The sequence below is a fragment of the Hibiscus syriacus genome, unplaced genomic scaffold (genome assembly GCF_006381635.1).
Source record: "Hibiscus syriacus cultivar Baekdansim isolate YM2019G1 unplaced genomic scaffold, ASM638163v2 tig00016065_pilon, whole genome shotgun sequence".
NCBI classification, from domain to species: domain Eukaryota; kingdom Viridiplantae; phylum Streptophyta; class Magnoliopsida; order Malvales; family Malvaceae; genus Hibiscus; species Hibiscus syriacus.
Window position 1 is genome coordinate 869,272 of NW_024062380.1, and position 14,559 is coordinate 883,830.

Sequence of the window (14,559 nt, forward strand, 5' to 3'; positions counted from 1 at the left end):
TTATCTTGTTTTCTTTACACATGTAGGTATATTGGAGCATGGCATACATTGGGGCAGCTTGTTGGAATATTTGGGATCTATATGCAGCTCATAATCAGCTCACAAACATCATGGCAGCTCGTGGAACACAATGGGAAGATCAACTCAGATGGAGGAGCTCAAGGCTACCTAATCTCAACTAGTTTGACTATTTGAAGACAAGTTTCTTAATTGACAATCAATAGGAGCTGAATGTACTGCTATAAAGCTTGGGAGATAAAGTCTAAGAGGATCATTCACCACCAGCCCTTGCATTTCTAGCTAGCTAGACACATGCATGCTTGAAGATAGGTCAACTCACACCCAAGGTTGTTGCATATGCTTGGTCTTCATCCTATGCATAAGGATACATAACAAGCATCCTAGAGAGCCATGTGCATGCCTTGTGACCATCCAAACCATGTGATATGCGTGTAACATATTTAAGGCGCCAATATGAATGACAACCTAATCATTCGACCAAGCATCCTTTCTCATCCAAATTGGCACCAACTTGAAGGGATTCAAGCATTATTCGACCATAAGACATGCCTCCTCTATTCAACCGAACCAGAACCTATGTTTTCATGTTATTTATTAATTAATTATGTCATTTTAGTGGGACACAAGGGCTGGTTGAACCACCATGTATCCATTCGGCCAAGTCCCTTCAAAATTTATAAATATGCTAGTCCTATTCATTTTTAAGACACCTTGAATTTTAATATAAGTGAGATTATTCTCTTTTCCCAAATCCTTGTGACTTTTATCGACTTATCAAGTAATTTAATTACTTGTGGTATAACCCTTCTTTCCTTGATACTTGTGGTTCATATCTCCCTATAGATAGTGGGTCCAAGTCTTTGTTACCACCCGAAAGATTTGTAAGGCTGGGTCTTTGCTCATTGTAGCATTGGTTCTTCCTTAGTCATTCTAAGTTACTATCCTCACTAACCATCCTTTGTTTCATCACCCATACCATATCCATATCAACATACTTCTGCTACCATTTTCCATAACATAAATAACCCTCCATTTTACCTTTACGTATACGACCAAACCATCTATTTGATTCGTTCACTTATGTAGGTTGTTTTGCTTCATTTCTAGATCCACAATCAATTAAAAGGTAGGAGTACCTTACATCACGTGGTATCAGAACTTTGGTGGAAGAAGCAACGTGCAACAACAACAATAAAAAAAGAAGTGCAAGTGAAGTGAAAGAATAAAAAAAATCAGCAAAGAAATTACAAGCACTCAAAGAAGAAAAAGAAAAGAAAAGAAAGAAAAGTTGAAAGCACTCAATAACTAGTCTCATCACCAATCCATTTAAAGTAAGCATCTAAAATTGATTGTGGTGATTGAAAGGTTGTGAAGTGACTTTGCGTAAGTAACCCCTTTATTATCTTCTTTCTTATTTCTAAGCCACCCTTTTTATTATATTTTGCTTTCCATTCCTACTAATGCTTTTGTAGCTGACCCACAACAAGTAAACTTTACTTGCTATAGGTTTGAGTAAAGTTACATAAAACTCGAGATATAGAGATTGAGAGTAAAAAGGCTTGAGCGTGGGAGACTAGAAGAGGACTAGTTAAAACTCATGAGTGATATTCAAGTTTCCTTGGAGTGAACACATGAGGCTTTGTGATAGCATTATTTGGTAAGGTCCTATACACATTTCCTTTTATTATTTTGCTAACATGTCTCTTCCATCCAACATCTTTGTTGTTAAAAGGACTTTGAACATTCAAAGTTAAGAAGATGAACAAAGAGAGAATATATTCCATACAAAATGTCATGTGGGAGATAAAGTTTGTGTAGTGATCATTGATGGAGGAAGTTGTACAAATGTTGCAAGCACTCACATGGTAGAAAATTTGGGCCTAAAGACTTCCAAACATCCTTATCCTTACAAACTTCAGTGGCTCAATGATGTGGGGGAAACCAAGGTAACCAAACAAGTTGTTGTTCCTTTCTAAATTGGAAGATACAAGGATGAAGTTCTTTGTGATGTGGTATCCATGAGTGCAAGCCACATTATATTTGGACGGCCTTGACAATTTGACAAGAAGGCTACTCATGATGGATTTTCTAATGAGTATTCCTTTCAACATCATGGAAGGAAAATCATATTGGCGCCTATGCTTCCAAGTCAAGTCCATGGATGTCAAGTGACCCTTAAGTCACGCATAGAAGAATGGGAGAAAATAAAGACCATAAAAAGAAGCTTTGAAGAAGAATATTTTGAGGAGACAAGAAGAATTAGAAATGAATCTGTTGGAGTTCAAAAGGATGTTTTGTAAGTAGTGGAGCAAATTTAAAGTGGAAAATTTGAAAATGATTAGTGTAGAGAATAGAAGTAGAGTGAAGGATAATTTTACCTAACAAATCTTCTTCTACTATTTCTTTTTCCTTGCATGATATTCAAAGAGAATATGTAGAGCTTTGTGGCTGCCAATCATCCCAGACGAGATCTCATCATCGAAAAAGAAAATAAAGTTATTAACTTGAATTTTCACAACCAATCTATATAGCTTTTTCGCAGGTAAATTATTTGTCACGAAAGTCTGAATTAAGACTTTCAACAGAACGTCTTGTTGTGCCTCAAAGCTCAATAAAAGAGCGAGTATTGATATATGATCAGGTAGCTTGTATAGCTGTTCAACGATGTTATATTCACTGTGTTTCAAGAATTTCAAAAATTCCACAACCTTATTTTCTATAATTGGCTCATTAATGACTGGCTCATCCTCTTTTAACAATAAGTCTACCTTCTTTCCCTTGTCATTGGTAGATTTCCTTTCAGTTTCTTTGGGCTAATTGGGAGAGTAACATCTCCCACTCTTAGTGAAATGGCCTAGTTCACCCACTTCTTCATTCTCTTTCTCCACATTGTCCATGTTGCACTCATACTTCCTAGGAACTTGCTTGTTATCCTTGTAAGGGAATGGGGATAGTGGTGTGACTACCACATTGGGAGTTATTTTTCTACCACACGAGTTCTTGGTGTGATGAGTAGAGGAAATTTGGCATTGTAAACTCCCTTGGAAGAACTTTCAGATGCACAAACCTCTACATATTCTTCTTAAATAGCTTATTTGTAAAATTCCATCTCATTGTCTTCCATTATTTTTTGCACCAAAGCTCAAAATTCATAGCAGTCTTGTATGGTATGTCCCTAACAATTGTGTTATTGGCACGCATGCTTGCTCTCAACTTATTTAACTGCCAAGTTAGAGACCAAAGGCCTATATTGATCATCTGACCCTATATCCAATGCATAGGTGATTTTACCTCGCTCACCCTTTTTATGATCTTATTTCCTTTTTCCTCAGTAATTGCATTGACCCCTGTACTTGCATGATTTTTTAGTGGTTCTAAGCCACATTTGGTTGCTCACTATCACCAAAGTTGATGATGTTCCTTTTCTTTACCTTTGGATAATCTTCTTAAAGGTAATGCAATTCTCTATTAAATGTCCCGAAAATCCATGTGTTATACTCACATTGGACATTAGCATCGTACCATTTAGGGTAGGGAGGTTGTAGAGGTGAAACATGGTTAGGTGACACCACATTCCTATCATATAAGATCTGAAACAATTTCTTGTAGTACATGGGGATCAAGTCAAACTGAAGCCTCTATCTCTCTTGTCACCTTCCTAGTATAATTTTGTGTGGATGATCATGTGGCATGAGGTTGAGACACATTGATGATATTAGAGCCATACTTCCTAACGTTATTAACTTCGTTATCCTTATTTTTGCATTTAATAACTAATATTTTACTAATTGGTAAAATATGAAAAATTACATTGTTTTGAGCCAAAATTCTCTGATGTAAAATATGGAAATAATATGTCCAACCATTTTATAACGTCCTTCAAATTTTCATAAAATTCTGGTTTGATCCAATTATCCGATATCAATATAGAACTTTATAGTTTTATTGCTTTTAACACAAATATCATACCGAAAATATGATTCCCACAAAAATCCTTGTTTTAGGCCAAACTGTTCATTTACGAGCTAAAATATATAACTTTTCAAAAATTATATTTTTGGTCCCTAAACTTTTACAAACTTTATACTTTAGCCCTCAAAATTCCAAAACATACATTTTAGTCACTAGTCAAAATTTGGGGTATTTCAATTCCTCATCCTTAAAGAAAATTCATCCTCAAATTTTTTATTCATACAGATGTACTTCACCTTTGCCTCCCAATATGGAGGGTGATCCTTGATTAGGGTTAAATCAGAAGAAAAATCCTATAAGCTCAAAAGGGGATATATATATATATATATGAAATGATAAGTGAAACAAAGCCCTTCATCATCTCATGGTATCCCCAAGGGACGAGTAATCAAGATTAATCTTATTTACATGAAAACAAAGTAATTAATGCATGATAGAATTATTTCAATGATTCCCTTTATTTATTCTTCTTCTATTTGCTCCTAGTATGCCCCAATTATTCAAATTCTAAAAACCTTGATCCACAACACTCATTCTTGTAATTCTTGCAAGAATGGTCATCGTCATTCACCTAGGATTTATTGAGATTGGAAAATGATTGTTGGTTTCATGTCTAGGAAGGAAAATGTGTGACTTTAAAGTCATAATTATGAAAAAGGTAATGTTATGGAAAGGTTATTTCTATCTGGAAAGGTAAAAATACATGTTTTGGTGCCTCGGAGGGATAAGGGCATGACTATATTTTTTCGAAAGGAGGTGATGTCAAAGTTTGGTGTTTTGGTAATGAGCACACGCAGTGTAAGGAAACAAGTAAGGGTGTTTGGCTTTGGAGGGAGCACGAAAGGTTTAATCTTGCCCCTTGTTAACAGTCTATAATTAATGAAGTAGTAAAAAACCTTTAATTCATTTGATATTCAAAGAATTACAAGATTAAAACTTGATTTATTTCTCATGACCTGGGAAAATGAAATAAGTTCAATTAAATATCCTTACAAAAAAGATGAAAAAAAAGGAGAAAAACAAGTTCAAACAAGATGTTGTAGATGACATAAAGTTTCAGAATGGATGGAATGATTTCTCCATAATTATGATGCCTCATTACTAATATAATATAGTGGCATTTGACTCGATCAAATGTTACATATTGCACTTTGATTCCCCATTCAAATTCATCGTCCACTGTTCAACCACCTCTTGAGTTAATGTTCCATTACTGACGAGCATCTCTATTTCTTTCATCAATTGATTGCAGCTCCCTATAGAATGCCCAGGTGTCCCCGTATGGAAATGACAGACACTGTCTTTTTCATAACTATGACCAGAAGGGTTCGGTATTAATTTCATCGATCTCGGAGTGATATGTTGACCTTTAACAAGATGCAGGAATAATTCTGATACGGTATTTGGAACAACTCCAAATCTTTTCTAACTCGATGAATCTTCTTTGGTCGATCTGAGCGACTAGTTATCCTCCCTCTTTTGCTGATACGGGGGCTCTGGACGTGACATTCATTTACCTCACTATCTTTTGATTTTTGAGTGGTTGATCTTTCAGAGATAGTCTTCAAATTTCCCTTGGTGTGTAAATATTCTACTTGTTCCCCACTTGACACTAGATCTTCAAAATCATTCGTTGAATCTACAAGCAACAACTCGAAGAAATGGTTCGAAAGGATACTATGAAACATACGTGACATTTCCTTTTTAGCATCCAATACTAAACTTGAGCTGCCATGTTTCTCCATCTTAAAGAATATTATCTAAAGCTTTCAGTAGCTTACATCTTCAATTTCTGGACATCTTAATTATTTGGAGCCAAGTCTTTGACATATTTTTATTACTCTAGGAAGGAATTGGCCAAATCGATCCATTACTTAATTTTCTCTCTACTCAAACGGTTATACCACACCATAACTGGTCCAGTAAGACTGTCATGAAAGTAATGAATCAGTAAATCATCATTATTAAAGTACCCTTCATCTTTCTGTAGAACATCTTCAAATGGATTAAAGGACAATTTGTACCATTATACTTTTCAAACTCAGTTACCCTAAATTCATGGGGAACGAAAAATATGAGGACTAAGCTTATCTTTCTTGTGTATAAGTTTTCACGATGCCTCACCATCTTTTATTTCCTCAATCGACCCTTCTAACTGCTTAATTTTTCCTTTAAAATGCTCGGTGACCATGAGATATTTTCCCTTTATCCAAATAAGATGCCCTAGGGTGGTCAACCAACCTTGATATGCCAATTTTTTGACGTCTTTCAGCAGATGCTTTCTCTCGGTTGATGGTCATTGTAGCCAAAATCCCAGTCATCTGACTTAATACTTCTTCTTGAGAGACTAAGGCTTGACTTCTCATCCTCTGCTGTAGCATGGCCATCTGACCTCGTATTTGATTCCGTAACTCTTCTTGGGACTGCTCTATTTCTTCTAACCTCTTATCCATCAAGAGTGGAGGATAAATGTGGATGGGTGATCTTGGCATTACTGTCATGTAACCTTTCAAAAATTAATCTGATGATTTTTTATTAGAAATGTATAAAAATTAAATTAAAATAAATGCAATGCATGCAGAAAGAGGTGTCAATCCAGAGTATCAATCTTAAATGGATTTCATTGATCACAGAAGGTTTCAGTACATCGAATAACCAAACTACAGATAATGAATATCTTTAGCTCCTATTTTTTCTATCTCATTCAGGAGCCAGGTTATCTTCCAGGCATGGTTTGGTGTTGAGCCATCAATCTGCTTCAAATCCCTTACAAAGGCAGCTAAGTCGACCAACTATTGAGCCAGGTTGCTTGCTTGATTAATCGCCTCATTCCTCGTGTCATATTTCTTCTCAAGTTTATATTTCAACTTTTTGAAGTTGTAGGCGATATTGACCATTTTCTTCTTAAAAGACTCAGTATGGTCAAAAAGTTCTCGTGCAAGGTTTCAACAGTCAACTATCAGCTCTGTCAATGTTTTATTGTCAGATTTACTGGCTTCTAGCTTGGCTTCTGAGTCAATGAAGGTTGTTCTCCACAATTCATTCTTCTCTTTCCAATGCCCCAAATCTTATAAGGCTGTTCTATGTTTGCCTTATGCAATATACAGATCTCGAGAGCAATTCTTAGCTCGTCATTCGTGCATTTTACAATTCTTTTTCCACCGTTCGACACCACTCTTCAATTTAGAGGCCTCATTGTCCCACTCTTCCAGGGTATTGCCTAAACTCACACTTTGGAAGGCTTGACTGATTATTTGGAAACTATCTTTCATGGCTTCCAATTCTTTGCTCAGAATGTCCTTTCACTCTGCAATTGATGTACTTGAGCTTTATATTCTAGAAAATGCTATTCGTTTTGGTTATTCTCACTAATGCTTTTGTCCTTTGACTCTCTTAGCTTCACCTTGACCAGATGTTCGATTACTGAACTAGGTTGACCTTCCTTCTTAAATTCCAGTATTCCATGCTCTATCAGACAATAAACTCGACGTTTGAAGGCAACACATGTATCGATATAATGTCCTTGAGTTGTTGTGTGATATTCACAGTTGGTACTGGCATTGTACCTCTCTGAATACGGAGGTTGCAGAGGCTACACATACCATAGGGTCACTTCTCGTGCTTCTAGCAACTTACTGTACAAATCTCCATATACGATAGAAGCAAGATCAAAGCCAGGTTCACTCCCTCCTAACTTCCGGTAAATTCATGAGGCTTATATCTTGTTTGAAATAATCATGTGGCTCCTATTCCTCTATCTTTCCTTGAAATTTTATAGTTGTCACTACTTTCTTTGTACTTCCTGACAATTTGCTGATGTAGACAATGATTGAATGAGGCTCCTTAAGTTTTCTTGGGTCACATTGTTCACAAGTAGCCTCTTCTGTTACAGCTTTATTTTTCTCGGGTTCTTTCTCCTTTCACGCAGAAACCTCTTTTCCTTTCGCCAATGCAATTATTCTATCCATCATATTGGACATTTGCTCATTCATTTGATGTAGTTCTCTTTGTTCTTCATCAGACATGCAATATTCAGACGTACAACTCCCTGCTCTTCTTGGAACTTCTTCTGAATGTTATTTCTTAGTTGTATCGCGGTATACTTGATTATAAAACCCCTTATACATGGTGAAAACCTTTTAATTAGTGACTACATGGAATTTATACCCCTTTCTTGTATGTCATGACCATATGATGCAAGAAAAATAAATGCCAAAAAAAAAAGTTAGGACGTATAAAAATAGATAAGATATAAAGATAAATGCAAAAGGTAAAAATACAAATGCGGATGCAAATGCGATGAATGGACTGATTATAATACCCCAAATAGCATGTCAGTGACTTTCTTACAAAGATGTAAAATTGGAGGATTAAATTGAATAAATGATCAAATATAGGAAATGATTTGGAATAGTGTTAGACTAAATTGTATCAATAGATGAATAAAGAGGATATTTTGGTCGTTTAGAGTGAAATGAATTTAAAACCCATTTAAATTAGGGATTTAATTGAAAGGGTAAAAGAAGGCAACAAACTAGTTTCTTCTTATTATCCCATGGTTTTGCTCTCCACCATAGCTCCAAAGGTAAACTTCAATTTATCAATTTTTCCTTTCGATTATGACATTGTTTTGAAACCTTAAGTGATGTGGAAGCTTAAGGAAGGTTTAAATGGGATTAAAACTAAGTGATTAGTAAAATAATTAAGATTTACAGAAATGGGTTTTAAAATGATATGTTGTTATATGAGTGTTTGTTCATGTTTATTAGTAGATTTAACTTGTCAAAGTGGTAATTAAAAGATTAGAAGCATTTGATAGTATTAAGAACATATTACGAAAATTGGTGTGATTCTTAGAATTAAATGTTCCTGAAAGATTTTAGATGTTTAAATATGATAAATGAATGAATGTTAATATGGATAGTTAAAGAAGAGTTTAATAGCATTGTATGGTGTATATATAACAAAATTTAACCCCATTTGGGTAAAAATAGGGTTAAAAACTAGAAATTCTAGGCAAGGGTATCGGTACTGATAGAACAGTACTGATACGATAGGCTAAAATGGGATAAATTAGCTATGTAGTATCGATATTGATTGAATCAGTATCGATACCGAAGAGGTAGTATCGATACCGTGATAAGGGTATCGATACCAAGCAACATCGAAGCTAAAATGGGTATCGATACTGGAAAGGGGTATCAGTACCATAGTCTGGTAGTATCGATACTATAGTAAGGGTATCATACTAGGCAACATCGAACCTAAAATTTTTATGGATACCGGAAGGGAGTATCAATACCCTAATATAGAAGTATCGGTATCAGGGTAGTAGTATCGATACTAGGAAGCCATAAAGGTTAAAAATAGGCTAATATTTATATAGAAAGTTAATGATATGTCCTTTTATGTATTGTTTAAGTATAATGGTTAGAAAATATACTAACATTGGGTATGGTACATGTTTTAATGGGTGCTTGGATAGATCGGAACCAAGCTCCCGAGTCAAGCAAAACTAAAGACAAAGGTAAAGTACAGGAGTGATCAACTTTGAGTTTTGGATACATAACAAGGAAAAGCCAGGTGAGTACATTTAAATATGTACGTATATACTATAATAGTCATAATGGTATTATTTATTGATGTATGTATGGTGATTACCAAATGGCACTAAGTGTACTAAAATGGTAAGGAAATCATACTAAGTGTAATACCCCAAATAGTAGGTTAGTGACTAAATTAAAAGGAAATAAAAAATTAGAGGACTAAATTGAATAAAAGGTAGAGTATAAGAAAATTACTTAAGCAAGACCAATGTGTAAGTGATATAATAATGAAAGGGCAATTTGGTCCTTTTAAGTGAAATGAATTTTAAAACCCATAGAATTTAAATAAAAATGGGAAATGAAGTAAAAGAAACTATTTTTCTTCTTCTTCCTTCTTTCCCCGGGGTTTTGCTATCCTCCATAGCTCCAAAGGTAAAGTTTTATAACCTTATGTGATATAGAAGCTTAAGGAATGATTAAATGAGGTTAAAACTATGAAATGAAGGAAATATTATAGATTTTAAAAAAATATGTTTTGAAATGATATGTTAGTATATTGGTTTTTATTGATGGTTAATGGTAGATTAGACTTGTCAAAAAGGTAAATGAGAGAATAAAAGCATTATATAGGATTAAGAACATATTAGAAAAAGTGGTTTGATTCTTATAATTGAATATTCTTGAATATTTTAGATTTCTAAGAGGCTAAATGAAGGAATGTTAGTATGGATAGTTAAGGAAGAGTTTAATAGTATTGTATGGGGTAAATATAACGAGAATTTACCACGTTGGGATGAAAATCGAGTTGAAAACTAGAAATTCTAGGTAAGGGTATCGGTATTGCTAAGAACAGTACCAATATTATAGGCTAAAATTTGATAAATTAGATGAGTAGATGAATAGTATCGATACTGATTGAATCAGTATCGATACTGATGAGGTAGTATCGATACCATGATAAGGGTATCGATACCAAAAAATATCGAATCTAATTTTGGTATCGATAACGGTTAGGGGTATCGATACCCTAGTAAGGTAGTATCGATACCATGGTAAGGGTATCAATACCAGGCAATATCGAACCTATTTTTGGTATCGATACCCAAAGGGGGTATCGATACCATAGTATAGAAGTATCGGTACTAGGGTAGTAGTATCGATACTATGGAGCCAGAAATGTTTAAATAGGCTGATATTGGTATAGAAAGTTATTGATATGTTCTTTTGAGTATTGTTTAAGTATAATGGTTAGAAAGTATTCTAACATTCAGTATGGTATATGTTCTATGGATGCTTGAGTAGATCAGAACTAAGCTCCCGAAACAAGCAAAACCAAGGGCAAAGGTAATTAACCAGAGTAGTCAGCCTTATATTTGGGATACATAGCGAGGAAAGTCAGGTGAGTGCATTTAATTATGTACGTACATGCTACAATAGTTATAGTTGTATAAATGATTAATATAAGTATGGTGATTACCAAATGGCACTTCGTGTGCAAAATGTTAAGAAATTCATACTAAGTGTATGAATTTCCATATAGGGCACTTCGTGTGCTAACATGATAAGAAATTCATACTAAATGTATGAATTTCTGTATTGGGCATCTTGTGTGCTAAAGGATAAGAAATTCATACTAAGTGTATGAATTTCAGTATGAGAAATATATTGGTATAAACATAAGAACTATATAATAAGGAAATGGGTCTTTATATTAGTAATGAGTATACAAACCACACAGATTTTAGAAATGGTTGATAAATGATGATATTAGCACTAGGGATGTAAATTATGGAATACGAATTGAATTGAAAGATCCTGTGAGAGATGAAATTGTTAGAAGTTCATAATAGAAGGTGAATTATCATAATTGTATTGGATGAGTAATCCATGTAAATTATAGTAAAATTGAGGTAATTGTGCACTGGCAGTATGGGAATAAACCATAGAATGTATAATGATGGAAAGGGTTATTGATATGATGAATGATTATTATAGTAGAGACTGCTCTAAAATAAAAGATCAAGAGGCCTAACTATGCATATGACAGAAATGTGTCATTTATGCCAGTTAGATGAAAAACTAAGTGTTTTTGAGGTATAATTGTGCCTATGACAGAAAGGTGTCATTTATACCAGTTAAATGAAAGACTAAGTGTCTTAGAGGCCTAACTGTGCATATGATAGAAATGTGTCATTTATGCCAGTTAGATGAAAGACTAATTGTCTTTAAGGCCTAACTGTGCATATGACAGAAATGTGTCATTTATAACAATTAGATGAAAGACTAAGTGTCTTTGAGGCCTAATTGTGCAATTGACAAAAAGGTGTCAATTATGCGAGTTAGATGAACAATTAAGTACCGTTGAGTAAAAGAAAAATGGCATAGGTGTGCAATTTGTAGAAAGGTGTCAATAATGCTAGTTAGATGAACGGTTAAGTACCGTTGAGTAAAAGAAAAATGGCCTAGTTGTGCAATTGGCAGAAAGGTGTCAATTATGCCAGTTAAATGAACTATTCAGTGTCGTTGAGTAAAAGAAAAATGGCCTAGTTGGGAAATTGGCAGAAATGTGTCAATTATGCCAGTTAGGCGAACGTTAAACACAGTTGAGTAAGAGAATAAAGAAATTTTAATGTATGGTGATATGAAATGATGATATATATATATATATATAGCGCAACAATGCATAATGGTATGAATGGATGTTATAAAGGAATGAGGTAAACAAAATATCAAAGGCATGAAAGGATGCCAAAAATGAAATGTATAATAATATATAAAAGGCATGTAAGGATGACACAATAGAAATGCATATAGGTGTATTATAATGATGAATAGAGGCTATCAATGAAAAAACTGAATAATGACTAAAGAGATAAATGGAATAGAAAAATGTAAAGGAAGATAGGTATGCTAAAAGAATTAACAAAATTGTGAATGAAATATGGTTTAAATGAGGAGGAGTCTGGGATAATTAAGGAATATACGATTTAGTACGAAATAAATAAATGTGACATATTTATGTATATTCAAAGGTTACGTTACAATATTATGTCTCTCTAAATAATTACTTAACGTGTGTTTATTTCACGCGTAGGTAGAAGCAAGGACTAGTGTGTAAGGAGTATAGAAACAGCTTTCATCAATTAAAGGTTGACTCGTCAGTAATATTTTGACAATCTTATTCAATTTAAGAACATAGTTGTCATGTAATTAAATTATGGTAAATATTGTGGAATGTAATTATGTGATAGTTTAGTATGATGCTTTCACAAATATCATATTTTATAGTTGATTAATTTGAAACAAATTTTTACGAGTTTTCAAATGACAAACATTTTTATAAAGTAATGTGACCTCTGTATCTCATGTACAGAAAGGTATACGAGATATGAGTGTTACATTTATTGGTATCAGAGCTATAGGTTTAGCCGATTCTCAGTCAAAAGTGGGTTAAATTGAACTGAGAAAAAAGATTATATGCCATTAAGATTGTCAAAGTTACTGATAAGGTGTCATTAGAGTGTAATTGATGACACTTCTTACTAACAATAATGTTGTTGTTATGTATATTTAAAATATGTAAGAATCCTCGAACTCACGTAGAGTGGGAAAACAAAAGATAAGAGAAATAAATGATAATGAAAGTTACAAGGCTAATAGTGATCAGCCGGTCTCGTCTGAACATGCTAGTGCGCGTGCACATCAAGGAACTAAAGAGTTTGGGAGCATTTATGCAAGCTCTCAATGCTATGTTGACTCATTTTCAACCTCCTCAGCCTCCTCCTGCTCCTCTAACACCTAGAATGTTGATCCAAAAGGAACTAAAGAGTTTGGGAGCTCCAGAGTTTTGAGGAGATAAATGTGAGGGTCTTTTGGATGTAGATATGTGGTTAAATGATGTGATGTTAATGCTTGAAAGCCTACATTGCTCAGATCATGAAAAGTTAGGAGGCATTGTATCTTTACCTAGAGAAGCAGCTCGAGTATGGTGGTCTAACACTACAATGTATGCACCACTGGAGCAAGTCTCTTGGCAATTCTTCCTGGAAAAATTTAATAACAAGTATGTGGGTGAACAGTTCAAACGGGTAATGCTGTTAAAGTTCCTAAATTTGAAACAAGGTGATCGAGCAGTACATGAGTATGAATCTGAGTATAATAAGTTGAGTTGTTCCTACGGAAGTGACATGATTGGTTTATTGAGGGGTTGAGGCCAAAATTAAAAGAAATGATGTTGGCTTTGAGTTTACCTAACTTGAAACAAGTTATTAACCAAGCCAAAGCTATCGAGAGAGCACAAGAGGAGACATTAGCAGTGCAACATAGTTTTCAGATGGGGAAAAAGGTTGGAATGCCTTTAACTTCCCATTATGTTTAAGAGAGGCAGGGGCTCAAGTTTGAGAGATTCAGACAAAGAGGGTTCTACAGTAATTTCATAGAAAATAAAACAGTCTCAGTCGGGTGTTGCTAGCTCAAGTAGAGCAGTTGGAGAAAAATACTACGTCAGATATGTGGAAGAGTACACTGGGGAGTATGTAGACTTCTTAGTGGAGCTTGTTTCCAATGTGGTGAGACCGGTCACTTTGGCCGAAATTATCCAAAGAAATTTAGGGACAATTTAATGCAATCTGAAAGATCTGTGGCAACCTCTAATATAAACAGATGAAGTGGAAGATCAAGAGGACGAGATGAATCATTGCAACGACAGGAGACTCGGGGAGTCGCCAGAATTTATAATGTTACAACAAATGAGGATCGGGATGATCATAAATTGGTAACAGATATTTTTTTATCTTTTGATGAACCTGTATAGGTATTAATTGACCCTTGATCTTTACACTCATACATTAGTATAAGGTTGGCTATAGCTAGATAAATTCCTATAGAACCAATCTTGAGTAAAATGATAGTTGTAAACCTTAATGGGTCATGTAAAAGTATGAGTGGAAATGTAGTAGACAATTAATAAAGATTCTAGGGATTATGTTCTGGGTAAATCTTATAGAATTGCAAATTGATG